Source organism: Pistacia vera, unplaced genomic scaffold, assembly GCF_008641045.1.
Source record: "Pistacia vera cultivar Batoury unplaced genomic scaffold, PisVer_v2 Contig594, whole genome shotgun sequence".
In the NCBI taxonomy this organism is placed as follows: domain Eukaryota; kingdom Viridiplantae; phylum Streptophyta; class Magnoliopsida; order Sapindales; family Anacardiaceae; genus Pistacia; species Pistacia vera.
The window spans coordinates 123,411-135,948 of record NW_022196439.1 but is presented as its reverse complement, the minus strand read 5'-3'; the positions used below and the strand labels follow the sequence as shown (position 1 = coordinate 135,948).

At 36.1% G+C, this 12,538-nt stretch overlaps 1 pseudogene; it reads left to right on the top strand.

The window, feature by feature from the left end:
* Positions 1–10,996: 10,996 nt before the first annotated feature.
* On the top strand, positions 10,997–12,261 carry LOC116110065 (annotated as a pseudogene).
* The last annotated feature ends 277 nt before the right edge of the window (positions 12,262–12,538 follow it).

Here is a 12,538-nt window from a genome sequence, read left to right as displayed (position 1 = left end):
TTTGTTTGATCAACTGATAGGAGCAGTATTGTTTTCAAAGATTGATTTGAGGTCGGGTTATCACCAAGTAAGGGTTGCAAAGTAGGATATTGCCAAGACTGCTTTTCAGACCCAATATGGGCATTATGAGTTTCTGGTGATGCCTTTTGGGTTAATTAATGCCCTAGCAATCTTTATAGATTTAATGACCAGGGTGTTTCAGGATTGTCTTGATCGATTATAGTGGTGTTTATTGATGATATCCTGGTTTATTCTAAGATAGAAAAGGAACATGAAGAGCACCTGAGATTTGTGCTACAACGATTGCGAGATAAAAAGTTGTTTGTCGATTTTTCTAAGTGTGAGTTTTGGCTAGATCAAGTTATCTTTTTGGGCCATACCATCTCAAAGGAGGGTGTATCAGTGGATCCAAGTAAGGTAAAAGCAATTCTGGAATGGCAACAGCTGAAGACAATAAAGGAAGTTAGAAGTTTCTTAGGGCTAGTAGGCTACTATAGGTGGTTTGTAGCAGGGTTTGCTCAGTTGGCTAAACCGCTTACAGCTCTCACCAAACAGAGAACTCCTTTCATTTGGTCGAATGTCTGTGAAGAAAGTTTTCAAGAGTTAAAAAGAAGATTAACCACAGCTCATATTCTTGTGTTACCACAGGAGGGTGTAGATTATGACATTTATACAGATGCCTCATTTCAGGGACTTGGCACAGTATTGATGCAGTTGGGTCAGTTAAAAAAGTATGAGACGAGATACCCTACACATGACCTAGAGTTGGCTGCTGTAGTTTTTGCACTGAAAATATGGAGGCATTATTTGTATGGAGCAAAGAGTAACATTTATACAGATCATAAAAGCTTGAAGTATTTCTTCACCCAAAGAGAGCTAAATATGAGACAGAGGAGATGGTTAGACCTGGTTAAAGATTATTACTGTGAAATTAAGTATTAGCTGGGGAAAGCCAATGTAGTAGCCGACGCCTTGAGTAGAAAAGCTTACTTATCCCGACTGATAAGGCATAAAGAATTAATAGAAGAATTGTGCAAAGAATAGATTGAGGTCATACCAAGAAGGATTTCCAGGTTAGAGGTTCAGTCTACTTTACTGGAAGAAATCAGAGAAAAGAAAACCGGCGATGAGTGGTGTCAGAAAATAAGTCAACAAGTGCTTGAGGGTAAGATACTAGAGTTCCATCTGTTAGATGGTGTCCTCCGTTTCAGGAGTCGTTTGTGCATTCCTCAAGATGATGAGTTAAAGAAGAGAATTCTTACGGAGGCTCACGACACACCATACACTGCTCATCCTAGAGCAACCAAGATGTATCAAGACTTAAAGAAAGGCCATTGGTGGCCAGGTATGAAGAAGGATATTAGAGATTTTGTAGCTAAGTGCCTGGTTTGTCAACAAGTGAAAGCAGAACACTAAAGGCCATCAGGGTTGCTTCAGCCGCTTAGTATTCCTGAATGGAAATGGGGGAGTATTTCGATGGATTTTATTACAAGTCTCCCTAGAGTGCAAAAAGGGTTTAATGCTATATGGGTGATAGTAGACAGATTGACCAAGTCAGCCCATTTTCTTCCAGTAAAGGATAGCACTACTTCGGATCAATTGGCCTAGATTTACATTAAAGAGATAGTGAGACTACATGGTGTACCCAAGACAATAGTATCAGATAGAGATTCCAGATTTGTCTCAGTTTTTTGGACTAGTTTACAGAGGAACTTGGGTACCAGATTGGCTTTTAATACCGCCTACTATCCTCAAACAGATGGCAAGATAGAGAGAACGAATCAGATACTTGAGGATATGTTGAGGACTTGTTGCATGGATTACAGAATGTCCTAGCATGAGATGTTACCCTTGCTAGAGTTTGCTTATAGTAATAGCTATCAGTCTACAATTAAGATGGCTCCTTACGAGACCTTGTATGGTAGACGTTGTAGATCTCTACTACATTGGGATGAGATAGGTGAGAAAGATGAGTTGAATACAACTCTTGGGCCAGAACTAACTCAGAAAATGATAGAAGATGTCAAGTTAATCAGAAGTAGAATGAAACAAGCCCAAGACCGGCAGAAAAGCTATGCAGACTTAAAGAAGAAGGATGTTGAATTCGAAGTGGGTGATAAAGTGTTTCTAAGAGTTGCCCCCTACAAACGGGTGTTGCTTTTCGGTAGCAAGGGAAAGTTAGCATCGAGATACATTGGTCCATTTGAAGTATTACAGCGAGTGGGAAAGGTAGCCTATAGGTTGGCTCTACCACCCAGCATGGACATAGTACACAATGTATTTCATGTCTCGATGCTTCGACAATATGTAAATGATCCCTCCTATATATTAAGTGTAGAGGATGTGGACTTAGAAGAAAATATTGTGTATGAGGAGCGTCCAGTTCAGATATTGGACAGAAAGATTAAAGAGCTTCAAAACAAGAGTATCCCTTTAGTGAAAGTCCTTTGGAGAAATCATAAAGTTGAAGAAGCTACATGGGAGGTGGAGCAAGATATGCAGAACCGTTACCCGAAGTTGTTTGTTTGAATTTCGGGGATGAAATTCTTATAAGAGGGGGAGAACTGTAATGCCCACATGGAGGTACGTAATTTAATTTATGCTCTTATACCTTTAGTTGATTTTTGCTAAAGTTTTTTTGAGAAAATGTGAAGAAAATGCCTTAAACTTGCATTAAGGGTAAAATGGTGTTTTCACTCAAAATTAGTTGAAAAAGTGGGGAGTGAAAAGAGATAGATTGTCATGGAGAATGCAATAAAAATGAGGGCATTATGGTAATTGACTAAGGGACATAGATGAAATTTTAAAGAAAGTGCAAGGGAAAAATGGGAAACTATATATAATTTTATGTTATATTAAGGATTGAAGAGTGAAACCCTAGCCACTCTTCAACCCATTTTCACGCCACTTCTCCAACTCCTCTCAATTTCTTCACTTCTTTTTCAAAAGAAATTCATAGATTGAGTATTTTTCAGTGGATTTTTAATCCCAAGCAACTCTAGGTAAGATCCTTGCACTAAGAAGTGATTTTTCATTTTCAAAGTGTTGAATTTTGATGGTTTGTCCTCATAGGATTTAAGAAGAAGAGAGTTTGATCAAAGAAGATTCTTAAAGGGGTTGGATTGCTCATATCAAAGGTAAGTAAATCCCACCTAAGTTATGATTTGAGAAATCAAGTATGTAGAGATTTTACATATATGTTTGTGCTTATAATTTTGAGAATTGTTACTGAAATTGATGAATTATTGATGAGTTTGATGGTTATTGATGAGTAGAATTTAGCCATGAGAAGTGGTTTTGGTTGTATGATGATTAATTGAAGTTTGGTTGAAGCTAGAAAAAGTTGAGTAGAATTTTTGGGAGTGTATTGTTTTAGACAGGTTTAGTAATTGTTTAAGGGAGTTTTACTCCAAATATTGGTGGCTTGAAAAAGAGAGAGAATTGTAGTCAAATTAGAGTTTGATTATGCATGCAATATGTTTGATGAAATGTCCAAGAGAAGTGTATGCATGAGTTTTATTCATTTATGAATTGATATGAGTTTGTGGATGGGAGAGAGACTTATTTTTATGTTACATGGCATCCTTGCATTTAGAAAGAATTATAAGCATGAAACCATCTCCATGCATACATATTCATAAGAGCATGAAAAAGCACTACAGTTTGTTAAAGAGAAAATAGAAAGAAATGAGAATATTAAAGATATTCAAATCTAAAATTTTAATTAAAGAAGTGTAAAAAGATAAAAGGAAGAGAAGGTTGTTGCGATGGAGAGCCCGTGAGTGACATAGTCCCACATGCACATCGCCTTTAGTGAACGGCCTCAGAATTCAGAAAGAAGACTTCCACAGTCCGTTAGAAGTGCGTGTGGATGAGGACTGTACCCAGAATTAGAGAATTCACTTACACGGCCAAGGCTCCAAATCCATGCCTTAACTAAGTCCGATTGGCAAGAATAGAAAGAAAGAAAGAAAGAATAGAAAAGAAAGAAAGAAAGAAAGAAAAGAAGGAATAGAAAGAAAGACTAGAAAAGAAAGAAAGAAATAAAGAAAAAGAAACCGAAAACAGAATAAGAAAAATAGAAAAGAAAATGCATAATTTATGCATTTGTGCATTTGCATCATGAATATGCATAATACCATGCTTATTATCATGAGTAGTGAACAATTAGAAAATTGAGAGAAAAACTATGAGCAAAATAGAGAAAGAATGAGAAAGAATAGAGAAAGAACAGAGAGAAGAACAGAGAAAGAATAGAGAATACTCGGGAAATGAGTTGTAAGGAAAGAAAATTCAGGATTTAAGCAACGGATAGAGAAGGGTAGCATAGCTGGTTTACTTACTGAGCAATTAGTGCTCACTCCGTTATTTTCAATGTTTTTGCAGGTATTAGGTGAGTTGCGGTCACTCAGAATGTCACGCGATGGAAGGGTTGGGCTACACTGTCAAGTTGCTATTTTGAGTATATTTTGTAAATATTTGTATATAATGAAAAATTTAATATGGGCCCATACTTTATTACTCGTTTATATGTGTATTTTCATATATATAATTTTAATGAGTTTTATCGATTATTTTACGAGTATACTAGCTTGAAAGAAAGTATTACAGTTCTTCATTGTTTTTATCACTAGGCATTCTTCATGAAAGTTCTTGCACTTATACCCCATAACAAAATAGGGTTGTTGAAAGAAAACACTGTCCTCTTTTAGAAGTAGCTCGAGCCCTAAAACACCAAGCTATCATACCTGTCTCATTTTAGGGTGAATGTGTGATCACAGCCACATACCTGATCAATTGCATGCCGAACAGAGTCCTTCATGCTAAGAATCCTTATGAAATACAATTCAAGCAGCCCAACATTGATCACCTGCGAGTGTTTGGTTGTCTCTATTATGCTGCTGCTCTTAGTTTTTTATCCCGAGCCACTTGCTGTATTTTTATGGGCTATCCCATACTCTAGAAAGGTTACCACCTTTATGATCCAACTGAAGATCGATTTCTAATATCTAGAGATGTTGTGTTTCATGAAGACATATTCCCTTTTGCCAACACTGCCCCTGTTCCGTCTTCATCTCCACGGTTGTTTTATGACGATGATGCTCCCACTTTACCAAGCCCTCTTTTTTCTATGATACTTGCTCTTGAGGCTCCTCAACAACCTATTATTACTTATTTGACAACCATTGACAATATTCCAATAGATTCCTCTCCTCCAGAATCTTCTCTAGAGTCTTATGATTCAATTCTAGCTTTACCTATCTGACGAACTAGTGGGATATTTATGGCTCACTTTCTTATTTGTTCTCATGTGAAATTGTATGTCTTTATAAAAACTATTTAATAAAGAATACAATTGTAAATAGGAATAGAATTCAGGAGTCCTATTAAGAATTGAAATATGAATCCTACTAGGAAAAGAATATCCCATATACTACCTATAAATATAGGGGTGTAAAACAATTCAACGTTATGAGAGAATATGAGAACACAGGGTATTTTGATGTAAGGGTTATTAAACACCATGAGGAGAGTGTCTTAGAAACTAGGATTGTTTCTGTTCTAGGTATTGGATTGAGCGTGGTTAGAAACTAGGATTGTTTTCGCTCTGTTTTGTGTACCAGGTTTATGGTGTTGTGTACTCTTGTATATCGTGTTCATGAAACTATAGTGGATTTCTCTCATCCGTGGATGTAGGCGAGTTATGTTGAACCACGTAAATGTCGTGTCTCTTTGTGTGGTATGATTTTACTTCTTATGTTATTATCTCAAGTATATGTTTTCCATTGCATGATCTCCTAACACGAACTACTTGTCAGACTTGGCCACCGATGTGGACAAAAGATTATGAGTGTCCTACAATATTAACATATTCAGGTACTCGGTATCCTACCTCTAATTATGTGAACTATGATCGTCTCTCTCCTGTTCACCGAGTTTGTGTCATTCACATTTTTGCCAAGCGAGAACCCACTTGTTACTCAGATGTGGTTAAACATTCCTATTGGTGCCAAGCAATGGCTGATTGACTTGCTGTTTTGAATCAGAATCACACATGGAATTTGGTGCTACGTCTTACTCATAGAAAACCTATTGGCTACAAATGGGTCTACAAAATTAGGCATCGTGCCGATGGGTCAATTGAATGATACAAAGCCCGCTTGGTAGATAAGGGCTTCACTCAACGTGAGGGATTTGATTATCAGGAGACTTTTTCCCCATTAGCCAAACATGTCACTGTCTGTGCCAGTTGGTTCTATTCACGACTGGCTTCTGCATCAAATGGACATTCATAATGCCTTTCTTCACGGGGACCTCCATGAAGAAATCTATATGGACCTTCCTCCAGGAATCCGTAGACAAGGGGAACCCACAATATGTCGTTTGCGAAAATCCCTCTATGGTCTAAAGCAAGCATTGATGCGTTATAACTACAACATGCAATGATAGCAAGTGCACTAGTCGCACAAAGTAATAAAGTGATGAGTGAGTATCGTTCTCACGAGGATTGATTGTTAAGCACTAATTTTCCCAAGTGTTTTTCAAGTTGGAGAAACCGAAATTGTTTGGATTAATGGGAGATTAGAGAATAAACTAAAAACAAAACTTACTAAGTATTAAAAGCTAATTAATGAGAGCAAGAATTTAAAGCAAGAGTAATATCACTTTTAACAAAAGGTTAGGGTTTTGACTTCATTCGGACTCTATGGATGAATTTTAAGGATTATGCTATTTACACACTCACATGCACGGATTGTAAATTGAATTCTCTAAGTTGTCAAACATACATTCTCAGGCTATGAATTCTTAACTTTCCCTATTAAACTTCCGCACCCAACAATTTGAAGAATAAAAGATCCAAGTTCATTAAGCTAATGGAATCCTAGATTGATTTCATTGGTTCTCAAATCTATCTCTAGCATTCAATACTACAATGGTGATTACCTAAGAAGCTCAACATGATTCATTTCTCAACCTCATCATATTCATCAAGTAAAATCAATAAAAACAGAATAACCACACAATCTGTGCAATAGAATCTAAAAATAACAATAATCAATTGATTAACCCATAGAAATCCGAGTTACATCAAAACCCTAACCCAAAATGGGTTAGTTCATAACTAAATCAACACAAACAGCAAGAAAAACATTAAACATAGTAGTCAACATATTGAAATAAGAGAAAAGAAAAGATATCTCCCCTAATTGAAGAATCCACAAGGTTGAATCTCAAATCTTCTCACTTTCTCCACAAAAATGTCAAATCTATTCTAAACTCAATGAAAATTAGACGAAACTAGACGAACCCCCTCCAACTTGGTAAGGTTTTTCTTATATAGCTCGCCCAAAAGACCTAAACCTTTCCTAAAATAAAACTGTACGTTTTGGAAAAAACTAAAATTCGCAGACTTCGCCACGGCGAAGAAAGAATTTTGCCGCGGCGATGAGGTAAAATGGACTCTCGTGCTCAACTGCTTTCGCCGCGGCGAAAGAATGGACTTCACCACGGCGAACTTTCATGAGAATTCTGAAATTACAAAATTGCCCTTCGCTTGCTTCTTTGCTAGAATCTTCGATCTTCGATGCTCTCCCATGGGAACAAGCTTCATAGTGCTTCACTCTACTTCAAACTCTCCCAAATTCTGAGATTCACTTACTTCTAGGTCCAGAAACTCCAATTCGCTCATTATTTTCTAAAAATGTCTATTTTGGCCTGCAACAAAAAATATATGGAATTAAGTAGCAATTCAAGCATAAATGAACTAAGAAGTATCTAAAATCCGGCCAAAAAGCCTAATTAAAACAGTATAATTCTCGGATTATCAAGCATCCCGACAATGGAATGAGAAATTCACAGCAGCTCTCATTGGCATAGGATTTGTTCAGTTCAAACATAACTATGCATTATTTACTTGGCATAGAGGTAAAACATTCATTGCTCTAATTATCTATATCGATGACATTCTCATTACACAAAATGATGAAGTAGGCATCAAATTTAAAAAAAAAAAAAAAAAATCTCAATAGACAATTCTGAATAAAAGATCTAGGAGAGCCAAAATATTTCCTAGGAATCGAAATTGCAAGATCTTTAGTAGGGATATCTCTCAGTCAACAAAAATACGTCTTAGAACTCATTTTTTATTCCGGACTATCAGGATGCAAGCTAAGTGTGATTCCAGTAGAACAGAACACCAAGTTAACTAGTCAAGAATATGACAATGGGACATCATCCTCAGAAAATCATCACCTTTGGAAGATCCTAGAAACTACCAAAGACTTTTCGGCTGACTGATTTATCTCACAATGACTCGACTAGACATCAACTATGCAGTTCACATTCTTAGTCAATTCATGCACAGACCTAAACGATCTCACATGGTTGCAACAATAAAGGAATTGAAATACTTGAAAAGGTGTCCTGGTCTAGGACTTCTTCTTCCTTGTAACAAAGGCTTAGATATCACAGCACATTGTGATTCAGACTAGGCCAAATGTCCGATGACAAGGAAATCACTCACTGAGTTCTGTATAAAGCTAGTGGGAGCACTTATTTCTTAAAAAACAAAGAAATAATCTACCGTATCCCTTTTTTCAGCAGAAGCCGAATACAGAGCCGTGACAAAGACTACATGTGAGATCATCTGGATTTTGGGGTTGCTGGAAGATATTGAAGTACAAGTAAGGAACCTATTCTTTTATACTGTGATAACAAGGTTGCAAATGACATAGCGGCAAATCCAGTATTCCATGAAAGAACGAAACATAGAGAAATTGATTGCCACTTTGTGAGGAGCAAAATACAAGAAGGGGTAATTAAGACTTTACACATTCATACTTCAGAACAACCAGCGGATATTTTTACAAAGCTATTGTGCAGCAAACAACATTCATATCTAATTAACAATCTTGGAGTTTTCGACATCTACAAACCACAAGCTTGAGGGGGAGTGACGAAATGTAAAAGGGAATGCTATAAATTTCCCTTAATCTTAGCCTACTAAGATCAAGGAAATTATTTGTGTATTTATATGTAATTAAGTTTCAATCAATCACCCTAGTTGTTGTGATTGATCATTTGATTGAATGATTTACAAGGATCCTTATTCCTAATTTACATTCACAAATTTGTATAAATTGCCCAATTGTACAGGCTACAATTTAATTCAATACAGAAAAATATTTCTGCAATTCTCTTCTTTTTTCTCTTCTCAGGCATACTCTAGTAGCGTTGCTCTACTTCTCTTGCCTTCTCCTCCAAATTCTGACCATATATATAATGTCAGAACAATTAGATAATTCCGCGTACATATATATACACGTAGCTATAGTTAATGGGGTTGAACCTTTGACAAGGGAGGAAAATTACTTTATACATGAGCTAATTAGAACATAACTATCTCAGCCAATACAATATATTAAAATATTAATAGGTTTACCTGGTAATTTTAATTTGTATATATGTTGTACATATCAAATTTAGTTTGAATTTCCTATCTAAAGATACTCGATCATGGGCAACATAAATATTGAATGCATAAGTTCTAGAATCTAAACTGTATGAGAGTTTACTTTAATTAAGCCTTTATATAAAGAAAATTGAAAGAGTGGCAAGGGAAAAAGAAGAACATAGAAAAGCATGAGACAGGGGGTTGTGGTGCAGTTGGAATTATAAATTAACATATAAAGTAGTTTAACTTCTAGTTATAGAAAATCCACCATCTTTCACCTTGCTAATCTTGGAACCTCTCTGCACTGACACTTATTGTGGTGGAGTTCCTTTATGCCCCCTCAGCCTCGCTTTTGAAAAATCTCCGAAACTAGTAAAACTGCTTTTTCATGAAATCAAATGCGTTCAAGAAATTCTCATTTTGATTTCCCTAAATGCAAAAGATGAGTTTCCTTAAAAGATTATGAACGTTCCAGAGGAATTTTTTGAACATTTTTTATATATGTTTATATAAGAAATAATAAGACCACTTGCATATAAAGGTCCCACTTCGATTATATATGATTCATTTGTGACCTTAGAATTGGAAATATTCATTCCTTTATAAGATTAATACTAGTTAGCAAAGTTTACATCCAATCAAGAACCAAATTCCAGGGACCCAACAAGAGAGAGAAGATTGTGATAGAATTTGAGATGGATCTGACTCCTCACTCAATAAGATCTTGTTGAATAGGAGGATTACCCTCTCTCATAAACCAGTAGGTTTGAGCGTGTCTAGTCGGTGTAGATTCCAACATTTCCTCTCACGGTCAAGCTCGTATGTTGGGTCATGCCTATTGATGGAGGTAATTGTTGGCTCTAACTCTTCACCCGCTGATTAAGCTCGTATGTTGGGTCATGCCTGTTGATAGAGGTAATTGTTGGCTCTAACTCTTCACCCGCTGATCAAGCACTCAGCTCAACTGGGTCTAACTCTGATATCATGCTTGATGAAGGTAATTGTTGGCTCTAACTCTTCACCCGCTGATCAAGCACTCAGCTCAACTGGGCCTAACTCTGATATCATGCTTGATGAAGGTAATTGTTGGCTCTAACTCCTCACCCACTAATCAAGCACTCAGCTCAACTTAGCCTAACTCTGATATCATGCTAGAATTTGAGGTGAGCCTGACTCCTCACTCAATAAGGTCTTGTTGAATGAAAAGATTACCCCCTCTTATAAACCAATTGGCTTAAATGTGCCTAGCCGGTGTGGGACTCAAACATATTATATAAATAACTAATTCATCTTAATTTATAATTGATATTTGCCACAAACATAGGGAGAGAGAGAAAATAAATATATAGCAAAGCAATATAAGATTCTTTCTTGATGTCCCACAGATCTTAGACTTACCGTCTCTTAAACATAGCTTAGATGATCACTTCAAAAGCTTATAAATATGGGATTTCTGCTTTCATGCCCATAAGAAAACTCCTAACTGATTTTTATCCATTTTCTTTCCCTCTCTCATTCGCATTCTCATTCCCTGCTGATTCCATGGCAAGAACCGTAGAGCCTCTTGTTGTGGGAGAGTGATAGGAATGTTCTTGATTCTTTCTCTCCAACAATCAAAATGTTTGTAAGTTACAATAACAAGCAAGTGACAATGGATGAGCTCTTTCCTTCCACAGTTTCCTTCAGACCTAGGGTTGAATTCAGGAGGTGATATGAGAACTTTCTTTACACTGGTAAATCCTTTCCTCTTTCAATTTCTCTCTATAATTTTCATTACATTGGGGACTCTATGAATTAATTTCTCATCTTATTAACTTGCATCTTGCTAACAAAAAAAAAAAAAAAAATTATGTCTTGTTAATTGCAGGTGATGACAGACCCAGATGTTCCTGGACCTAGTGACCCTTACTTAAGGGAGCACCTCCACTGGTATACTCTAAAACCGTCAAAAATTCTTATGTAGTGGTGTATATTAGGATACTCTATCTTGAGTCTTTTAATTTCATACATATCAGACTATCAGTGTTGTACAAACACGGGTCGAGTAAAAACCCTAGTTCATGGGTTGATGGCCACTTTCTTCAAAAATAAAAATAAATAAATAACTTCACCAAAAGCCTAAGGGGACATCAATAGAAATGACATTTATGTCATGTATAGAAAAATTCTATTTACTGAAGTCATTTGTACCCGCAATCAATACATATTATCACATAATTTTTTAAATTAATACTATCAATCATATTGACGATAAGATTGAGAAGAGAGAAAGTGCTTATGTAAATTATGGATACCCATTGATATCGATTTTTTCCATGAGCAATATTCAAGTTACTAGTTTGTTAAAACCATGTAGCACTGCACGTCAATCATACCAATATAATATAATCTCAAATGCTAAGTGAGATAACAATAATTCTGGTTAACCTTTTTACAGGATTGTGACAAACATACCAGGAACACAGATGTTACATTTGGTAGGTTATATAATTTACTTGTAGATCTTAGGATTTTAAATATTTTATTAAGGAATTTCATGATGTTCAGGGAGGGAACTGGTGAGCCACAGATGCCAAGGCCAAATATAGGCATCCACAGATTTGTTTTTGTTCTATTCAGGCAGAAAAGTAGACAGATATTTAACCCACCTTCTTCAAGGGATAACTTCACACTCGAGTTTTCGCTGCCGAAAACGATCTCGGTCCACCTGTTGCGCTGTTTACTTCAATGCACAAAGAGAAACTGAGCTAGAAGACGCTAACCAGAGCCCCAACCCCCCATTTGGTGCAGTCTATTTGGAAACCTGAAAAAAAAAAAAAAAAAAAAAATCAAAAAAAAAAAAAAAAACTTATAATAAGAGAAAAGTTAGGTGATGTGAAGGAAGTGTTTCTGGGTTTTTATCTAAAATTACTCATTTATAATTTAAATAATATGCAGTAAGGGAAGGAATTACCATTCTCTCTACCCGCATTTCCGCCATTGTATTGTGAAACATCGAGTGGTTTTTGTCAATTCAATTTGAGAATATTTATGGTAAATGTGGGAAACTTATTTGATATATGTCTCTAAAATTGTTTCTATTAT